The sequence below is a fragment of the Trematomus bernacchii genome, unplaced genomic scaffold, assembly GCF_902827165.1.
Source record: "Trematomus bernacchii unplaced genomic scaffold, fTreBer1.1, whole genome shotgun sequence".
Taxonomy (NCBI): domain Eukaryota; kingdom Metazoa; phylum Chordata; class Actinopteri; order Perciformes; family Nototheniidae; genus Trematomus; species Trematomus bernacchii.
In genome coordinates this window covers 280216-301030 of record NW_022987586.1, presented here as the reverse complement: position 1 = coordinate 301030, position 20815 = coordinate 280216, and positions in this window count along the sequence as shown.

Here is a 20815-nt window from a genome sequence, read left to right as displayed (position 1 = left end):
CGTGCTTAACGGCGAGGGATGCGTTGCCATGGCAACAGCTTTAGAGGAAAACTCACTATTGTTATATTGAGGTGTTGAGGGCCGGACTAGTAGCCATCATCTGAAGTCTGGTGCAGTTTGGATCATTTTCCATTGACTTAAGACAACATTGTGTTTTTTGGCGAGGGATGCGTTGCCATGGAAACGGCATATAATGACATCCCATAATTGGCGTAGAGCTGTTGAGGGCCGGACCATTAGCCATCATCTGATGTCTGGTGCCGTTTGGACGTTTTTCCAGTGAGTTAGGACAACACAGTGTTTCATGGCGAGGGATCTGTCGCCATGGCTACGGCATATGATGACATCCTATAATTGGTGTAGAGCTGTTGAGGGCCGGACCATTAGCCATCATATGAAGTCTGGTGCAGTTTGGATCATTTTCCATTGACTTAAGACAACATTGTGTTTTATGGCGAGGGATGCGTTGCCATGGAAACGACATACGGTGAGATCTCAGATTTCACGTAGAGCTGTTGAGGCATGGACATGGACCTGATATAAAAGTGAAGATTGGGGGACGATGGGACCGTGTTCATTGGAGTTACAGCGACACCGTGTTTTATGGCGAGGGATGCGTTGCCATGGTAACGCCATATTAAGTAACATCAAATTTGACGTAGAGCTGTTCAGGGCCGCAGTGTTAACCATCATGTGAAGTTTGGTGGCGTTCTGAGTATGTCAGTTGGTGTTATGACATCATCGTGTTCCATGGCGAGGGATCGCCTAGCATCAAGCGAACGCGAACTTTGGCGCCAAATCACGGCTACGCCGTGCGAAAGAAAAAAACTTCTGTGATAACTTTGAATTGCCCATGTCTCGAGACGCTACCCGACGAATTTCGAGTCGTACGGATAAAGTCCCTGGGAGAAGATAGATTTCGTGCGGAGGACGATAACTCGCGTTTTTCCGACGCCAAATTCAAAATGTCCGACTTCCTGTACGTTATTTTTTATACCCCTCCAAGAGGCTTTTTTGTTTGTCTCCGCACCCTAGATATGCGTCGCGAGTTTCGTTCGTTTACGTGAAAGTTAAAGTGGGGGGAGTTTACGTTAAAAACGGAAGTGGGCGTGGCCTACGCAATTTTTTACGCAAGGTTCCGGAACCAATTACATATCGCAAGTTGCACCACTTCTGACGCGCGTGCAACATTTGGTGAGTTTTCACATATGTTGCGGGGGTCAATAGGGTCTTCGCCGACCTAGGTCTCAGACCCTAATAATACATTACATTTATAAAGCGCTTTTCCTGGTGCTCAAAGCGCTTACAAGCAAGTAAAAACAAAATAACAACAAAAGTAGAAAGTGCTAAGCTAGGTGGAATAAGGGCAAGGGGTTAGTTGATAGGAGTTGAAGGCAAGAGTGAAAAGGTGAGTTTTGAGGGATTGTTTGAATGATGTGAGAGTGTTGGCAGATCTGACGTGGCTGGGGAGGGGGTTCCAGAGTGGGGGGGGGGGGGGGGCTGCAGCGAAGGCCCTGTCACCCCAGGTCCGGAGCTTTGTCCTGATGGGCTGCAGTAGGTTAGCTTCAGCAGACCTGAGGCGACGGGTGGGGGTGTGTCGTTGGATGAGGTCACAGAGGTAGGGGGGGGGCAAGGTTGTTGAGGGCTTTGAAAGTGAAAAGTTATATTTTAAAGTCAATGCGGTGTTTGATGGGGAGCCAGTGGAGGTCAGGGAGGATAGGGGTGATGTGGTCGGAGCGTCGGGTGGAGGTGAGCAAGCGGGCAGCTGAGTTTTGAACATATTGAAGTTTTTTTAGTATGAATGCAGGTGATCCAAAAAGTATGCTGTTGCAGTAATCCAGTCGGGATGTTATAAAGGCATGGATGGGTCTGATGCGGGCGATGTTCTTTAAATGGAAGAAAGCGTTTTTTGTGACCTGGTTGGAAAGTGAGGGTGGGGTCGAGGGTACGGATGTGAGTGGAGGGGTTGACAATGGAGCCATCGATGGTAAGATAAAAATCTTGGGTTGAGCGGGTAAGTGAGTTTGGGCCAATGATTATAAGTTCCGATTTGTCACAGTTAAGTTTTAGAAAATTGTTTTGGATCCAAATTTAATGTCAGTGAGGCAGGTGCTGAGCTGGGAGTGTGTGGTTGGAGAAATTGATTTTGTTGAGAGGTAGAGCTGTGTGTCATCAGCATAACAGTGGAACTGGAGTTGGTGTTGACGGAGGATTTGTCCAATTGGGAGGATGTAGATGATGAACAGAAGGGGACCAAGTACAGAACCCTGAGGGACGCCATGATTGACGGGGGCTGTGGGGGATTTGGAGTTGTTAATGGAGATGAATTCATGTCTGTCAGAGAGATAGGATTTAAACCAAGAGAGGGCAGTACCGGTAATGCCAATGGAAGACTGGAGGCGGTTGATGAGGATGGAATGGCTGATCGTGTCAAATGCGGCTGTTAGGTCAAGGAGAATGAGAATTGAGCGGGAACCAGAGTCAGCAGAGAGGAGAATGTCGTTGGTCACCTTGAGTAGGGCAGATTCTGTGCTGTGGCGAGTACAGAAACCAGATTGAAAAGGTTCATGAAGGTTATTGCAGTCCAGATGTGATTTTAGTTGGGAGGCAACAGTTTGCTCCAGAATTGTTGACAGGAATGGGAGGTTAGAAATGGGCCGGTAGTTATTGAGAGAATCAGGGTTGAGACCAGGTTTTTTGAGTATGGGAGTGACAGCAGCGAGTTTCAGAGCAAGGGGGACAAGTCCAGTGGACAGAGAGGAGTTAATGACTGTGGTGATAAGATGAGTGAGTTGGGGGAGGCAGGCCTTGACAAGGGTGGAGGGCATGGGGTCCAGGATGGAAGTTGAGGTATTCATGCCGGTGACTTGGGCAACTATGTCCAGTGAGGTAATTTGTCTGAAGGCTGTAAAAGGGTGCCTGGAAGGAGTAGGGTAGGCAGGTTCCGGAAAAGCATGGGTGGTGGACGAGACGGAGGAGTTGGCTGTGTTGCTGTGTATTATTTCAATTTTGCTTTGGAGGAATGAGAGGAAGGATTCACACTTTGAGGTGGTGAAGGAGTTGGAGATATTATCCATGGGGTTGAGGAGCTTGTTAATAGTTGAAAAAAGGGACTTTGGGTTATTGCTGCCAGATTGTATTACAGAGGAGTAGTGGAAGGAGCGTGCACTGTTGAGGGCATCTTTGTACTGCTGTTGGTGCAGTCTATAAATGTCTTTGTGGATAGTGAGACCAGTTCGTTTAGCATGTCTTTCGAGCTGGCAACCTTTCCTTTTGAGGCAACGGAGATGATCGGTGTACCAGGGGGCCGAGTGAGTGAAAGAGACATACTTGGTTTTATTGGAGCGAGTTGGTTGAGACAGGAGGAGAGAGCATTGTTGTAGGTGTTGACCAGGTCAGTAGGGGAAACATTCTGGGTGACGGTGGAGTCAGGGATGGTGTCAGCCAGTAGGGAGACAGCTAAGAAACTGTTCGTGAAAAAAACATTTTTTCCCACCGTAGCTGTGTTGTGCAGAGACGAGGGTGTCCAATGTTAGTGGCCAGCTGACGGCAGGGAGTTGGCGAGATTGTTGACGGCCAACGGCTGGAGGCTGGTAGCAAACGGGCTAGCAGGATAGGGTCCGGTACGCAGGAAAAAGCAAATAGGTAACGGAGAACTACTTGAACAAAGTAGCGATTAGGGTTGGGAACCGAAACTCGGTTCCAGATGAGAACCGATAAGAAAATGCCGGGTACCGGGTAACCATACAAAATACACAATTTTGATTCTGCTTAACGGTTCCTAAACGCGGTAGACCCTGTATTCCACCGGGTCCGTCTGCGCCGCGGCGACCCGGTGGAATTCAGCGGCGGACTGGCCATCAGTGTGTTCTGGAAAATCACAGAACGGCCGGTCGTCAGCGGGCCGTTGACGGCACCGCCCTTAATTTTTTTAAACGGCATCATGTAAGTTGCGCTGACAGGCGACAGAGGTCCACAGTTGCCCCGCAGCGGGGCTCTCCCCACCCTCCCGTAGACAGTTCACGTGCTCAGTCACTTCATAACACCAAAGATGGATCGCGGTAAACGCTCTAAGTGAGGCTCCACTACACTAAAAAAGAGAAAGACAAGGCACAGTGTAATGCCTGTTAATAGCTTGCCACAGGCATAGCTCAGTTAAAATAAAGCACAGCTATTGTGCAATACATTTGTATTGAATGCCAATTTCAGTAGATTTAATCAAACAAAACATAAACATATTGGACATGGCCTGAAAACTGTAACCTCTTCACATTTGGTTGAAATGAGGGCTGTCAGTAGATTAAAATATTTAATCGCGATTAATCGCACAGTTTGTATCTGTTCTAAATGTACCTTCAAGTTTTTAATACTCTTATCAACATATGAGTGGACAAATATGCTTTATGCAAATGTTTGTTTATTATCAATGGAACAATGACAAATATTCTCCTGAATATTCTCAACACAACAACCTCTGAACAATGACAAATGTTCTCCTGAATATTTTCAATACAACCACCTGGAACCCAACCCTGTCTACTTCTCTGCACTCTGCCAGTTGCTCAAACAGACAAGCCTGTTTACAGTTGTCGGTGAAATGCCGCTCCTCTGTCTTCATCTTCAGTTAAAGCATGAGACTTTCGTACTGTGGGTCAAAATAATGCGCTGTGATGTGCAGTCGACACGTTGGATGCGATCCGAATTATCTAACGCAGCCCCTCGTCCTCCACAATGTTAAGCTGTAGCCACCTATTTAGCTATCGCTGTTAAAAGCTTGCTGCTCGTAGAAGTGTCCATGCGTCTCCCCGACAAACTTTCAAGCGTGGTCTGCCGCAAGCAAGCGGCAGGAGCGGGGCTGTCAGCAAGGGCGCGGAATGCCGCGGAACACTGTACAAATCCCGTTTCAATAATTCCCCTCTACTCTAAAGTTGCATCTAAAACGCGATCTGATCTAGCTGTGTATTTTTTGTTATTTTTTATTGTTATATTCAATGTCATTAGCTACAGGCATTTTTGAAGCTTGTAAAGGGAAGATGACAGCTCTCACTCGCCACTCTGCTGTTCCAGAGTCGCTTCCCCTCCCTCTGCTGAAATTATGAATGTAAGCCGTATAGTAATCATATAACACGGCAGGGTCCGTTACAGTTTGTTTGTATCTGATTTCAAATAAACAAAGTCTTGGCTTTCAGAATATTAAACTTGTTTCGGCAAATTCAGATGATAAATACAACTTTGAAAGCTTGTAACGGCATAATTACAAGCGGAGACCGAAGTAACGTAACGTCACAGCAGGCATAACAACAGCCGGTGGTTCTCGTGAGTGTTTTCCCCGGGAAACAAACACAATACACACACAAATGCAAAAATACACAAACACACACACGTATACACACACACTCGTGGGCTTCCCCCAGACCAGTAATCCAAACGAAAATATCTTCCCTCCGTTACTACTTTGATCATTTGCTCCGCTTCCAGAGAAGAGGAAACTTTAAAGGCCTTTTTCTCAAAATGATGACTCGGTGACAGTCATTATATAATGTGACATATTTTGCTTAATATTTGGAGTACAAAAACAATCCAGATATCATTAGAAAGCTAGGAATCTCTTCTTTCCAACAGTGTATACAACTCAAAATGTGATTTCGATGGAGCAGGTCACTTTGCATTAGGTAAAATAAAGCAGGCAGACATAACAGGAAGAATATGTACATTTAACCCAATCAAATAGGACATTGTCACACCATTCAAATGTATCCATGTAAATTACAACCAATAAAAAGCTTAGATTTGTTTATTTGTTACGTTGTTTAGTTTATTTGTTACGTTGTTCTGTGTGTTTCAGCCGTTAACCAGATAGAAAGAATAGATACACTTGCAAACAAGTCAGAAGAACCAGCGCAGAAAAAAACTAAATACAGTCATTCTAAACTTACATTTAACAACTGGAAGGTCACATCCCTGACATCCACTTCTCCGGAGCCTGTACCTTCATCAATCATAGAAGAACCAGCGAAGCCAGATAAACCCAAAAGCAGCAGCTCTGCGGCCGCAGAGACTGTCAAAACCACCCCCACCGCCGTCGTTGAACCGAAACAGGCTGGTTCCGATTGCATGGAGGTTTGTTGTCGGGACATTGAGGCGGGTAAAGCTGTACAGCTAACTGTCGAAAAAAAGGAGACCGCTAGATCGTCTGGGCAAAGAGAAAGGTACTTCAACGCAGAATGGTACAAAAACAGAGAGTGGTTAATTATTTGCAAAACCACTAAATGGGCCTTTTGTGAAATATGCAGATTTGCTGCTGTCAAACGGCTTGTAACTTTCTCAAAATGTGAAGATGATAGCTTTGTTAATACCGGAGTTAATAACTGGAAAAAGTGCCCAAAGCCTCCATGAACAGTTGTCTCTGACTATACGATGGGTATCAGCTGATTATGTTGTCCATGAAGACTTCATAGGAATGTATGACTGTCCTAAGACTGACACAGAATCAATAACCCACTGATAAACTGCGATGTTAACAACCTCATGATAACCTCATATGTTTTTAACTTAGGATCATAGGCTACCTGTGTTTAGTCTAGAAAAAGGTAAATGTGTGCATTTTATTATAAAGTTGTGTATATTTACAGACTGTTGCAACAACTAAGAAGCTTATAAACATCAGGTTTAAAACTAAAAGAGCTTTACAAAAAAGTAACACAATTAAAGATGTTTGGAGTTTTATTTGAGTTATAAATTTACATTTTTGTCAAAGAGATGCTGATTTGAAACCGTTGTTACATACAGTTACGGCATTTCCTGTTTCTGCAGGAGAGATGGGAGTTTGTCCCAAAGCTTGCCGCTGTATTTACTACTCCCTCCATCTGACAGGAGGGAGCCTCATGTGTCACTCCACGGAGTTCACTCCGTCACGGAGGGGGAGTGTGTAGGGCGTGGTTTGGGATTGGGCCATGCACACGCACTTTTTTGCCCCCCCCCACTTCTAAAATGAATCCGGTGCGCCTGGCTTGCTGTTTAAAACACCTTTTTTTTTATCCATATCTCTCGCTAGAATCTCCCACCATCCAACTAACAACAACAACGTCAAGCCTTTGGGCTCTGAAACTACGGGGCGGGCCGAGGACAAATATACATGCGTTAATCGCACGTTAAAATAATTTGTGGGGTTATTAACGTGTTAACTTGACAGCCCTAGTTGAAATAGTCAATTACTAGCCATATCTTACACATTTCTGTTTTGAATTATTAATATGTGGATGACAGTTGAACTGGATGATGTAACATGTATGCCATCGGCTGGAAAGAAGACGTATCGTTCTGTTGAAGTTGTTTAGTAAAGCTTTCATTTCATAAACAATCTTTGAGTACAGACACTGTCCTGCAGAGAGCACACAACCCAACGGCACGTTTTTGGTCTAGCATCACATTACAAAACGTTGCATTAAGACACTAATGCATTTCCACCATGGCGCGGAGCGCGGTTTAAGCGTGCCCTGTCGTGCCGGGCCCGTTTTTGGTTGCGCTTCCACTTGGCCTAGTTCCGGCCCGGGGCTACTTTTTCACCTCTTTTCTGGCCCGACAAAATCGTGGTTCTATCGGGGCCAACAAACAGGGCTGAGTCGGGCTGAGTTTGCTAAACTAGAGAGAGAATCGCTGGCAAGGGGGCTACAACAAGATGAACATATTTGGACCGTGATTTAATTATAATACATGTTTCAAAATGATGCCGAAGTAACAACATACTGATACCGGTTAGTAAAACCATGAATTAATGCTTGACAAGTCTGCAGACAGACGGCAGGCGAAAAACCTTTTAAAATGCGTGTTTTCTAGATGGAGATTGGCTAAGCCACGCAATATATGCTCCGACCGTCCACACTCACAACAACGGCCTATACAGACATAAATAAACCAGCGACTGTATTCGCCATGACACAGACAGTCTGTGGTTTGTACTTGTTTAACTTTTGTCTAGTTTCTGAACAGATATGAGGAGCTGTGAGCTTGAGTGCTAACAGCTAACGGCTGTGTTGTTTTTCTGGGGTTCTCATTGAAGATTGACGTCACGGCTCCGCCTACACTGCGTTACTATAGTAACTACCCCAGTTCCTAACTGTAATGGAAGCGCAGCATGAAGTGAGCCGGCCCTAACAAGGCCCAACGCGGCCTAGCAGTACCGAGCGAGGCGATGCCGAGGCCGACCGTGTGGTGGAAATGCGCCATAAGACTAGCTGGTCCATTGTAAAGGTCAGTCCACCTTAAATGAGCAGTGGGTGATCAGCAGGTGAAAGGCAGGAAACGGGAACTTGGTCCTGAGGACATGTAACGATTATTAAACAAGAAATAGTCGAGTCAAGGGGTCAAAGAAATGAACATTTGTGATTATTAGCGAATCGGTTGCAGGTGGGTGAAATCAGGCTTAGAGAGTAACGTATTACATGTAACGGCATTAGGTTCATCAGGATACAAAATAGGCAAATGTATTCCCTTTAGGGCTGCACGATATTGGAAAAAACTGACATTGCAATATTTTTTTTCCTCTGCGATATATATTGCGATATGAAAAAATACAGGAATTGAAGAAAAGACAGGTTTTTTTTGTCCGCAAGCTATCCTTTCTTGAAACTTTCATGCTATACAATTGGTCTTTTTTTTAACGATATTTAACCGGATGAAGGATTTAGTCCAGACTTCTGGATCTTAAGTATCAGAGCAACAAGCTGAGCTAGCTCGTTTTATCCTGCTGTGATCTGATCAGAATGATTGTGATTGGTGGTTTGCTGTGCATGCAGAGCTGCATGTCACTCACTCAAGTACCCCTGACATGCGAGCCGCGCGAAGTTTTCCTTTTTGTAACAAGCAGCAAATAATTGTAATATGACGTGTTGAGTTAATTTGCCGACTTATTATCGCACGTCCTAAAAATAAATGAAATTAAATAAAAATCGTCCTGCATGCGCAAAACGTAATTATCCTCACGACACGATATATCGTGCAGCCCTACTTCCCTTACAGTTACAGAGGCAAAAAACAATCAGATAAACAGGTACATTTATGTAAAACAGGGCTCATTAACAGGATAGCAATGATACCAAACATTAGATAATAAAGAACAATACATTCAAATCATCCTATATCTCTATATGGAAACTTGGAGCCCTCAATCCAAAATAAAATGGTTCATCAACAGTCAGTAGTTAATGTATGAATCAGAAAATCAGTATGACAAAAACATTAAACATATTGTCCACTTATATTGATAAAGATGGAGTTCACTTAAGTATTTTATGAATGTTGTGCGACAATGTTAATCCAGTCAGACAGATTTTTCTCATGTGGAACTGTCCTTAAGGGCCCATGTCATGCTTTTCCGGTTTATTACCCGTCCCCCTTGTGTGTTATGAAGGTTTTTATGCATGTAAACGGTCCTGCAGAGTCAAAAATCCCTCAAAGTGCACCCTGTAGGGAGTAAAACTCTAACACAGAAAATACCTCCCCAAAACGGCCTCGTTGGAGATTTTCTCATGTTCTTCCTGGGCATCGGTGACGTCTGGATACCCAGTAGCCACGCCAGAGCTATGACGCACCCTCTGCCAGCCAAGCATATATACTGTTGGAATCTCAGGTTCAGTTCAAAACAGTGCTAAACTGGGCTAACAAAGTTGCTAGCGTTTACATATATCAACTACAATGTTCAGCAGATGGCCTTACATGTTTCGTCATAGCAGGAGAATGTCTGCATTTCACACACGAAATACTCATCGACAGTATACCTCGGGTTGATTTACCGTACGGTTCAGCTCGGCGAAACTTAATTACATTCTAGTTGGCTTTCCTAGCATGTATGCCTACAATAGCTAAACCAACAGGGCTACCTATAAGCTAGACAGGCTAGGAAGAAAACATGGTCTTGTGTTTATGCAAGCTAAAAGGATATGACCGACACGTAGCAGAACTACCGTATAAGATTGCAATTGTAAACCACGTTATTGCTCGCCTAATATGAACCCTTAGCTTTTGTTCACTGTAGGTTGGCATATTTACACTGAACAACTAGCAAAACATTAGGTTAGCTTTATACAAAACTTGCTGCTCCGCTCAGAGCCCGAAAAAACACTGTGTTAGACATGGGCGGAGCCTACTCGGTGGTTGACTAATCAGAACAGAGTGGCGAGCTGACCAATCGGAGCCACACTGGGCTTCACAGGAGGGGGGGGGGGGGGGGGGCAGGAGCTCCAAACAAGCCGTTTAGGGCAGAGAGGTGAATACCGGTGAATACCAGAGGTGTGGGGGACTCGAGTCACATGACTTGACTCGAGTCAGACTCGAGTCACCAATTTGATGACTTTGGACTCGACCTTGACAAACTCACAAAACACTTGCGACTCGACTTGGGACTTGAACACACCAATGACTCGGGACTTGACTTGGACTTGAGCCTTCTGACTTGAGGTTGACATTGATACTTTAATTCAGGGGTCTCCAACACGCCGATCGCGAGATGCCGCTTAGAAGAGCAGACTCCCGTCGGGGGAGAGCAGAATCTTCAGCCGCTCCTACTCTTGCTGTGAATCCATGCAGGCAGGGGCGGGACTTTATTTTGCTGAGCCACCATGCAGCCAATCATATGCGAGGACACACTGGGATCATACCATTAGTGAAAGAAGGGTGCAGACGCTCGAAAGACAGCAGGTGTAGTGGTACAGGCCAGCTACACAGAGCGACGGGGAGACGGGGAGCCCGGATTTAAATGCAAGCGCGTCGGGAAAAAAAGTCCAGAAATAGCGAAAACCGAAAAAAGAAGCAGCATCTGGCTGCATTCCAATGATATTGGAGAAAGCAAGCTGAGTGCAGGATTTGTAAAATGAAAATAACCTTCAGAGCAGGTTTTTTTTTTTGGTAACCACTCCATTTATTGTCTGATGGTGGGAGAAGTTCAGATCTTGTACTTGAGTAAAAGTAAACTGAATGTAGGAATATTCGGTTACAATAAAAAGTCCTGCATTCAAAATGTTATATATATCCCACCTGCAGAGGGATCTAGATTCAGGTGTTCTTTTCCCCATAGAGACCGCCTCGCTGCACATTATCCCTTGCATGAAGATAGATTGTGGGTCCCTTATAACATGTTGTACACAGTGGAAATAACAGTGTTAATTTCGTCAACGAAAACTATGACGAAAATGTTCGTCAACGACTTTTTTACATGACTAAGACGAGACGATGACGAGCTAAAAATAGATTCTTGATAACGAAAACTATGACGAAATGTATTTTAGTTTTCGTTGACGAGACGAGACGGGACTAAGGTGTTAATGGTGGACTATCGGACATTCAAAATGCAGCATATTTTCCCCCAAGTGTCCGTCTTGTCTGTCAAAATGCATCTTACGTTTCTAACTTGCAATATCATTATTTCCGCTCTCTTCACTCCAGAAGAGCGATCTCCCTGTGTCTCTGTGTGCGGGGGCGGGGCCTAACAGACACGCTGCAGCGGCACACAGAGATCTGCCGGGGACGGAGCGTTCAGAAGTATCGAGACACTCTACAAGGCTCGATGTGGAAAAAGCTTGTTTGCCATTAGTGTTATGGCGTAAGCGCGTTGACACGAGTAGAGTAGTCTGTCCAAACAGCCGGCCAAAAGGCGTCATATTCAATCGGAGAAATGCACAATTTTCGACTTCCTTAACTCGTAGCTCTGTTGCGCCAATTACGAGTAACGTTATCACATCAGGTGCGCAGAGGTGGGAGAAGTACTCAGATCTTGTAGTTAGGTAAAAATACCATAGTGTATGAATACTCTGTTAGAGTAAAAGTCCTGCATTCAAAATGTTCCTCAAGTAAAAGTATAAAAGTAGCGACAGTAAAAGTAGTCGTTGTGCAGATTGGTCCATTTCAGAATAATATATATTATATGTTTTATAATGATTGATCATGAAAGTGTTCTCAAAGCTGGTAAAGGTGCAGCTAGTTTGAATGACTTTGTATACTGCAGGGTAGCTTGTGGATTTACTCCAGGTGGAACTAAAGCCTGATTTAACACTTGATTATATTTCACATCATTCATCCACATCTGTGAAGTAACTAAAGGGATTAAATACATGTAGTGGAGGAAAAGTACACCATTTACCTCTGAACTGTAGTGGAGTAGAAGTACTAAGTAGCAAAACATTTAAATGTAAAGTACAAGTACCTCAACATTTTACTCAAGTACAGTACAATATAATAACATAATTATACATATTTTATTTATTTATTTCACATTTAAACAAAGCAATGTTAATTCGGTTAACAATTTGTTTAGTTTTTCCCTTTAAAAAATAACAAAAAGTAAACAAGAATACCGTTAAAGTACCGGATCGATAAGCAGTTTGATAAGAGTAGTAGTACCGTTAAAAACCTTAGCGATACCCATCCCTAGATATTACACAAGTAAAGTGTTAAGAGAATGAAATGTTGCTTTACGAATTTCAACACTTGATGCTGTCACCTTGATTACAATGTCAGAAACCTGTATTTGCCTAACTGAATTAGTTTAAAGAGAGAAAACATTTTGACTAAAAGTTGACTAAAATGTAATTTTTCATCGACTAAAAGTTGACAAACGTTTTGAGTTTTCGTCGACCCAAAACTAGACTAAAACTACGAAGGATAGGAATGACTAAAATGTGACTAAAACTAATAACCATTTTCGTCTAAAGACTAAGACTAAGACTAAATCAAAACAAGCTGCCAAAATTAACACTGGGAAATAATCATTCTGGTTACCTTAACATCAGGGATCTGTATACATTAAACTCCTTCTGAATCAAACCGTCACGGTAGCCTTACCTTACTTATCCCTCTTAAAATAGAAGAAAACACGTTACTTTACCGCAGCAGAGAGAAAATGGATTATTAAATGATTAATGTGACTAATAAAGAGCAGTTTGATTATTAAGTATTATTCTGTTGATCGATGTTATTACATTTGTTGAGAAAAGCACATAAGGACTTGTTTTAAGACTCGTTTTGTCAAAGTAAAGGACTTGGACTTGACTTGAACTTGCCCATCCTGACTTGAGACTTGACTTGGACTTGAGTGCAAAGACTTGAGACTTGACTTGGACTTGAGCGCAAAGACTTGAGGACTTGACTCGACTTGCAAAACAATGAACTTGGTCCCACCTCTGGTGAATACACATAATTTACAGAGATGCTGTATGCGAAACCAATGTGAGTTTGGAAAATTGCACAGTATAAATCTATTTTAGTATACCTCAACAATGGAATTATGATCAGTGGAAATGGCCATGACATGGGCCCTTTAAGACTTATTCATTGTCCTCTCCATCAGCTTCTGTTTCCATGTGTTCAGCTGATTGGAGGCTCTGCCTCTCTGTTATCCTCAGTTTGAATTTCATTAAGTTACAAACCGAGCAGCTAAAGGGTTTCTCTCCTGTGTGGACTCTCATGTGTCTTTAAATGTATATTCTGTCAAAAAGCTTTCTTACAGACTGAGCAGCTGTGTGGTTTCTCTCCTGTGTGGATTCTCATGTGTTTTTTTAACTTTGACTCAATGCAAAAGATTTGGTACAAACCGAGCAGCTAAAGGGTTTCTCTCTTGTGTGGATTGTCATGTGTTCCTTTAAATTTCCACTCTGTGAAAAAGCTTTCTTACAGACTGAGCATCTGTATGGTTTCTCTCCTGTGTGGATTCTCATGTGTCTTTTTAAACTGCTATTAACTGCAAAATATTTGGTACAAACCGAGCAGCTAAAGGGTTTCTCTCCTGTGTGGATTCTCATGTGTTCCTTTACACTTCCACTATGTGAAAAACATTTCTTACAGACTGAACAGCTGTGTGGTTTCTCTTTGTGGATTCTCATGTGTCTCTTTAAACTTCTACTCTCTGAAAAAGCTTTCTTACTTACTGAGCAGCTGAATGTTTCTTTTCAGCACTACGTCGTGGATCACTGACAGATTCATTCTATTTTTCAGTGAGTTTGAGCCTGATGCAGGTTCTCTGGTCTCCTTCCAATCAGCACTGTCTTCAGTGTCAGGTTCAGAAGAGTCTCCAGTGTCAGGTTCAGAAGAGTCTCCAGTGTCAGGTTCAGAAGAGTCTCCAGTGTCAGGTTCAGAAGAGTCTCCAGTGTCAGGTTCAGAAGAGTCTCCAGTGGCATACTCAGTCTTTGGTTGTAAACTGCTCTCTGGATCTGAGTTCCTGGCTGGTTCTGGTCCTCGACAGTCATCTCCATCAGCTTCTGTTTCCATGTGTTCAGTTTGTCTTTGATGAGGCTGTGAGGACTGAGGTTTCTCTTCATCATCTTCACTCTTCACAGGGTCAGGAGTGAAAGTGGACTTGGTGATATCAGCCTTCTCCAGCTCCTGAAGCTGCTCTCTCTCCTGACTGATCCTGAGTTCCTCCTGTTCCTGCTTAATGTGTGAGGGGGGCTCTGGGTCCTCCTGGTCCAGACTGGTGCTCCAATCCTGCTGGTCAGGGAGAACCTCTTCTTTAACCACCACCAGTAGCTGGACGTCTGCAGGTAACAGGAAACACACAGTCAGAAAAAACGGTTAAGTATCAGCATTTCAAAATCTGATCACCATTAAAATGGGAGATATTTTGCAGCCCTAATTAATGCCTTTGTTTTTACTTTCATATTATCTTTTAGTCCCACCTATTGTGTATTTTTGTTGTCTCAATTCACCTTCTGTAGCCCAGCCCCTTTCCAGTTCCAGTTTAGCAGTAGCTGCAATGTAAACAAGGAATTGTATTTGGCATCGTTCACAGATACACTATGCCTATAGAATGAAAATACTCCTTTACAAATTAAAATCTTGCATTCAAACCTTATTTAAGTAAATGTTCGCAAGTATTAACAGAAAAATGTACAGCACCTTCTTATGTAAAAGTAATGATACTACAATGACATTTTTGCGGGGGCAAAACGCAACATCTTGCAAGAAACAGCGTCTGAGGGCTTCTTAACATTTAAAGGTCCCATGTCATTCTTTTCCAGTTATTACCCGTGCCCTTGTGTGTTATGTAGCTTTTTATGCATGTAAACGGTCTGCAGAGTCACAAACCCTCAAAGTACACCCTGTAGCGAGTACAACTCTAACACAGAAAAGGCCGTCTATGCTGCCCCAGACGCCTCGTTGGAGATTTCTCTTTTTCTTCTGGTACCAAGTGACGTAACGACGACCAAATGGACTCATTGGTCCAAATGGACCAATCCGCGGAGCCGTTATGTTATGTCCGCGGATTGGTCCAAATTGACCAATGGACTTCCTCACACACACACACTCAATCTTTTTTCAGCTGCAGCTCCGCGGATTTCTCAGCCTGAGACGGCGGGACGCGGCGAGGCTGTGAGTCTGTGTGAGCAGCAGCGAGCCTCGCAACGTCCCTCCAACACGGCACCCAGACCCCACGCAGCATTCTCATCTATCTGTTTGTCATTACTGGTGTCATTTTCTGGTTGCCAACTAACGCCATTGTAACACATAATCACTGATGTTCCGCTGTAACGGTGGTGGACTCATCAGAACAGAGTGGGCGAGCTGACCAATCAGAGCACAGTGGACTCACAGGGAGGGGGGGGGGCAGGAGCTCCAACAAGCCGTGTAGGACAGAGAGTGAATACACATACTATACAGAGATGCTGTATGAGATACCAATGTGAGTTTGGAAAATTGTAAATCTATTTTAGTAGACCTCAACAATGGAATTATGATCAGTAGAAATGGCCATGACATGGGACCTTTAACAAACTATGAATGTGTCATACCCACTTAACGGGAAGAAACTCAGCTCCCTGACGATTATCAACCATTTTTTAACCCAAACAAAACACAAGTCTAACGTCAAGCCCTCTGAATGAGCACTAAGCGAAAGAGTGCTAACGCACTTAGCACATAACTCATGGTAGACATATGTTATACTTCATCGGATCTGCACAAACAAGATATCATGAAAGCTGAGATAGATTCCACAGATTCCAATGATATAAGTGTTAGAGCCAGTATTTTTGATTTTATAAGAAAGGCCACCTAATTGTGACGTCTGTAGTCAACACATTATAAAGGACTACAATTCCCACGGTGCCTGCGCTAAAGCCACAGTGATGGGCAAACCTGTTTGAGAGACGCCGTCGAGGAACAGTTTTTAACCCTACACGTACAAATCGTACAAGTACCCTTTAACCTGTTAGGCTCGGAAAATGACATTCCCAGAACAAATGACCATATCTTCCCTTCTAAAAGGGTTAAATTAATATCTTTTTTCTCAAAGTAATGATAAACCTGTGAGTTGGATGTAGAAAAGTCAGAATCAATATAGATGTTTTTTTATTTGAAAGAAAATTCAGATTTTACATAGTAAAAAACTGTAAATTATAGTGTCCGTCCAAAAATTCTTTTTTACTTATAGTGAAAACTACCCTTGGATGATGGTAAGGTAGACTAAAAGCTTTAGGAATCCAAAGTACAACATATAAGTACCCTGTATCAAGATTGATGCAAAACAAGTGACATTTGACCTTTTTAGAGAGATTTAGCAAAAAGAAACCACTTCTGGGGTCATTTGGGTGGATTTTCCATATATCTGGCCCCCCTTGCTCGATTTTGATGGTTGACACCTCTTTCTGACCGTTAGAGCCAATAGAATCGAAGGGGGAGTCCCCCACACACACTCATTGTAAAAGAAAAGGTGGGGGCTTCGCGCATGCAGTTTTGCATCAGAGCGAACCTATCTCTAGCTCTGACATCTGGAAACGGAAAAGCAGTTTTAATGCTTATGGATTATCAGAAATCATTTCAAAGGGACACAGACACATTGGATTAACCTATGGATTACTTCAGCAGCGTTTTTTATCGTTTTAATGCCATTGAAGACCACTTTGGAGAGACTAGAGCCAAGGGTGAAAATGTTAGCATTTTTAGCTACCTTGCGTCACCTTTTTGATGTCTGTTTTTGTTTATAACGTCGCAAATTTGTGTAATTCAGTGATAATGAGGGTACCTTTCGATTCTGTGTCACCTCACGATGTGAATCGATGTCATCGATGTGGAGAAGAGATAAATAAAAAATGATCAGTTAGATGAGTTTCTTCCCGTGACATGGATATAAAACATTCATAGTTTATTAAATGAACATGCCCTCAGACACTGTTTCCTGCAAGATGTTGCGGCAGTGCCCCGATACCGGGGTCTCTCGGGCTTAACAGGTTAAGTTATGAAGTTATATAAGCATTATTAAGAAAGAAAGAATACCCAAGTTGTTTATTATTTTATTTGAGTTAATGTGAACATTAGTGAACACGGAAGGACCGCATTGACTTTCTGGATTGTGACAACGTGGATTTCTGTGGAAAAAGGCTTGTGCTGCATGTTGTGGATGTTGCAATACATTATAGTCTAATGCTGGAAGTGGAACAAATTTGCTTATGAATAAAGTGTGGAACGTAACTCAAGGAGGGTATCTTGAAAAGCGCTTTAATAAGTTTGTCTATCTGACTTACTGCCGCGGATCCAAGCCGCACAACAGCATAGCGCAACATTAAAATAAGGACAGCTATTTACACGTGGATGTTCAACGACAATAAAGCATAAACATGGCTGAAAAAGGAAAATGTGGAAACGAATGAAACTCCTATGGACCCAAACGTGAATGAACGTGAGTACTGTGGAAAATGCTGACGTCAGACCAAAAAGAACAATAAGACCTACAGAAGAGGCTTTAGAAGCTAAGCTGGTGCAGTTAATTAAAAAAAGGAAAACGAAATTGGGTCAAGTCTCAAGGAAACTTGTTTTGATTGATTCACCCATGATTGATTATGGGAATATCATTGAGATGCAAAGTTGTCGTGGGGTTTTTCAAATACTCTCCAAAGAGTTTTCAAACTCACATCACTCAGTGGAAGAAATGCTGTCAGAGCAAGACCAAGAAAGTGATCATGTTGACTGGTATCTCCCAAAAATTGCATATTTCAATGAGTTTCAAGATGTGATGGTTAGCTGGAGCTGCCTCCTTTGAGAATGTGCCTCCTTCTGACCATGGCTCATATACTGCATATATGTCAAGTACACATAAAGCAATATCAGTGGGCATGATAAGCAAAAAAGGTTGGGGACTGGCTTCAGTAGAAGCTGCTGGGACTCCCAGCAGCTTCTACTGAAGCCTTCCGAGTAAATCGCCAGAACGCCGACACCTCCTCATCTCCACCGCTCCCATGTTTTCTTTTGTGTTGCCATAAGTTAGTCTCTCTGCGTTTGTGCGCTGGGCTAATGCTAATGCTAATGATGCTTGCAATCCGCCCAGCCAATTAGACATAGGAACCTTTTTCTCCCACGAAAGTACCTGCTCTCTAGCAGGGACGGAAAAGGGGGTGAAAAGGTTCTGATTAACTAATTTTAGTTCCGGCTCTTTTTGGTGTGAACGCGACATTTCGGAACTATATCGGAACTAAAGTGGGAAAAGTACTGCGGTGTGAACGCGGCTATAGACTCCAATTCAATAAACTCAAGTCATGCAGCCCCTAGTGGTCATGTACAAGTATTACAACCAAGGCCCACAACAAGGACAGCAGCATCACTCCATCCAGGTCAGACAAAGCTCTCGGACAGAAAGCAATGACTTTATTCAAGTAACGCAGCGACAAAACGAAATCACTGAAATGCTAACGAAGGAGTAACGCTTAACATTACTCCCATCCAGAGAAATACCCATCTTTAAAAGAGATCCATTACAGTACCTTTCATTCATCAGAATGTTTGAAAAATACAATAGAAGATGAAACTGACAATTACAAAGACAGGCTGTTCTTTCTAGAGCAGTATACAGAAGGCCAAGCTAAAGACTTGGTAAAAAGTTGCCAATACATGGATTCTAAAAAGGGCTTTTTGGAAGACTGCTCCAAGAGAACTATGGACATCAACTCTTAATCGCAGCAGCTTGTTTGGACAAAATGTTGAACTGGAATGCCATCAAGAGTGAAGATAGAAAAGGCACTGCATTATTATGCTCGTGGATGTTGCAAACACAATGGAAGATGTTGAGTTTTTGGATGAAATGAATAGCACAATCAAACATGAGAAAATGTGATCATGAAACTTTTTATTAATTTAAACTTAGGGAAAAGTGGAGAACAACTGCATATGCATACTATGAACACAATAAGACAAGAGCAAAGTTTCCAATATTGGTCGACTTCATTGAAAAGCATGCACACATTGCATCAGACCCCATGTTTGGAGACATACAGGATGTCATGCCAAAAAGGGATATTAAAGTGTACAAATCACCCAGCAATAAGCCTGCTCATGGTTATAAGGGAAGTAGTTGTGTTACTGTGACAAGCCCAATAGTCAGTGAGGAGCAAAAACCTTTCCAAAACATCAAATCAGACCATAAAGGCATTACTGTTAAGAGGCGCTGTGTATTTTGTGCAGGAGAACACACCTCTGAAACATGTAACATGAACAAAAAATCTCACAATGAAAAGATTGACTGCTTAAAAGCACAAGGAATTTCAAATCAAATCAAGTTTTATTTATAAAGCACATTTAAAAGCGATTTTTGGTCGAACCAAAGTGCTGTACATGTAATAAAAACACATTACTACAATCACAATAAAAGACATTAAATTACAACAGATATATATAAAAAATAAAAATAAAACACAAGGAAAAGTCAGGAGTCGTACTCCGCTCTCACTAGAAGGCCAGAGAGAAGAAGTGTGTTTTTAGTGTAGATTTAAAAACCCCTAGGGTCGGGGCCGACCTCACATGGAGGGGCAGAGTGTTCCAGAGCCTAGGGCCAGCTGCTGCGAAGGCTCGGTGCCCTCGGGTTTTAAGCCTGGTCTTGGGCACTACCAGCAGCAGCTGGTCAGCAGACCTTAAAGCTCTGGCTGGGGTGTAGCGCTGGAGGAGTTCAGCTATATAGGCCGGAGCCAGCCCATTTAGTGCTTTAAAAACAAATAAAAGGATTTTAAAATCAATTCTGAACCGAACTGGAAGCCAGTGTAGTGAGGCCAGAATTGGGGTGATGTGGTCACGCTTTTTGTGGCCAGTCAGCAAACGTGCAGCTGCGTTTTGGACCAGCTGCAGGCGTTTAATTGAGGCCTGGTCCATACCCACATACAGAGCGTTGCAATAGTCCAGTCTTGAGGTAACAAAGGCGTTAATAACCCTTTCTAAGTTATTAAAAGATAAATACGACTTGGTTTTGGCCAATAGTCTTATTTAAAAAAAAGCAGGATTTGACTACAGTGCTGACCTGCTTGTCGAATTTAAAAGTGCTAGTGAAGGTCACTCCAAGGTTCATGACCGAGGGGAGGATGTTTTTTTTGAGAGAGCCCAGAATATCAACCGGAGAGGCTGGAGGTTGGGGTCCAAAAAAGATGACCTCAGTCTTGCTCTCGTTGAGGTTGAGAAAGTTTTTGCTCAGCCAGGATTTTATCTCTGTTAACCTGTTACGCACGGCCCCCTCTGTACCGGGCGGATAAACGCGTCATTTGCAGGAAACAACGTCTAAGGAATCTTAATATTTAATAAAACTATGAATGTTTTATATCCATGTAACGGGAAGAAACTCGGCTAACTGATCTTTTAAAAAAATAAATAAAAAACAAAACCCACAATGCTAGCATTCAGCCTCTGAATTAGCCACGAGCGAAAAAATCTAACCTAAAACGGCACTTAAACTCACAATAACTCCCTTATTACTTATCCTAGATGCACAGCCAACCACTCGTTTTTGGTGTCCTGGAGACACTGAATCTGTGTAAAAAACCTCAACACTCCGTGATAAACATTTGCGACGCTATAA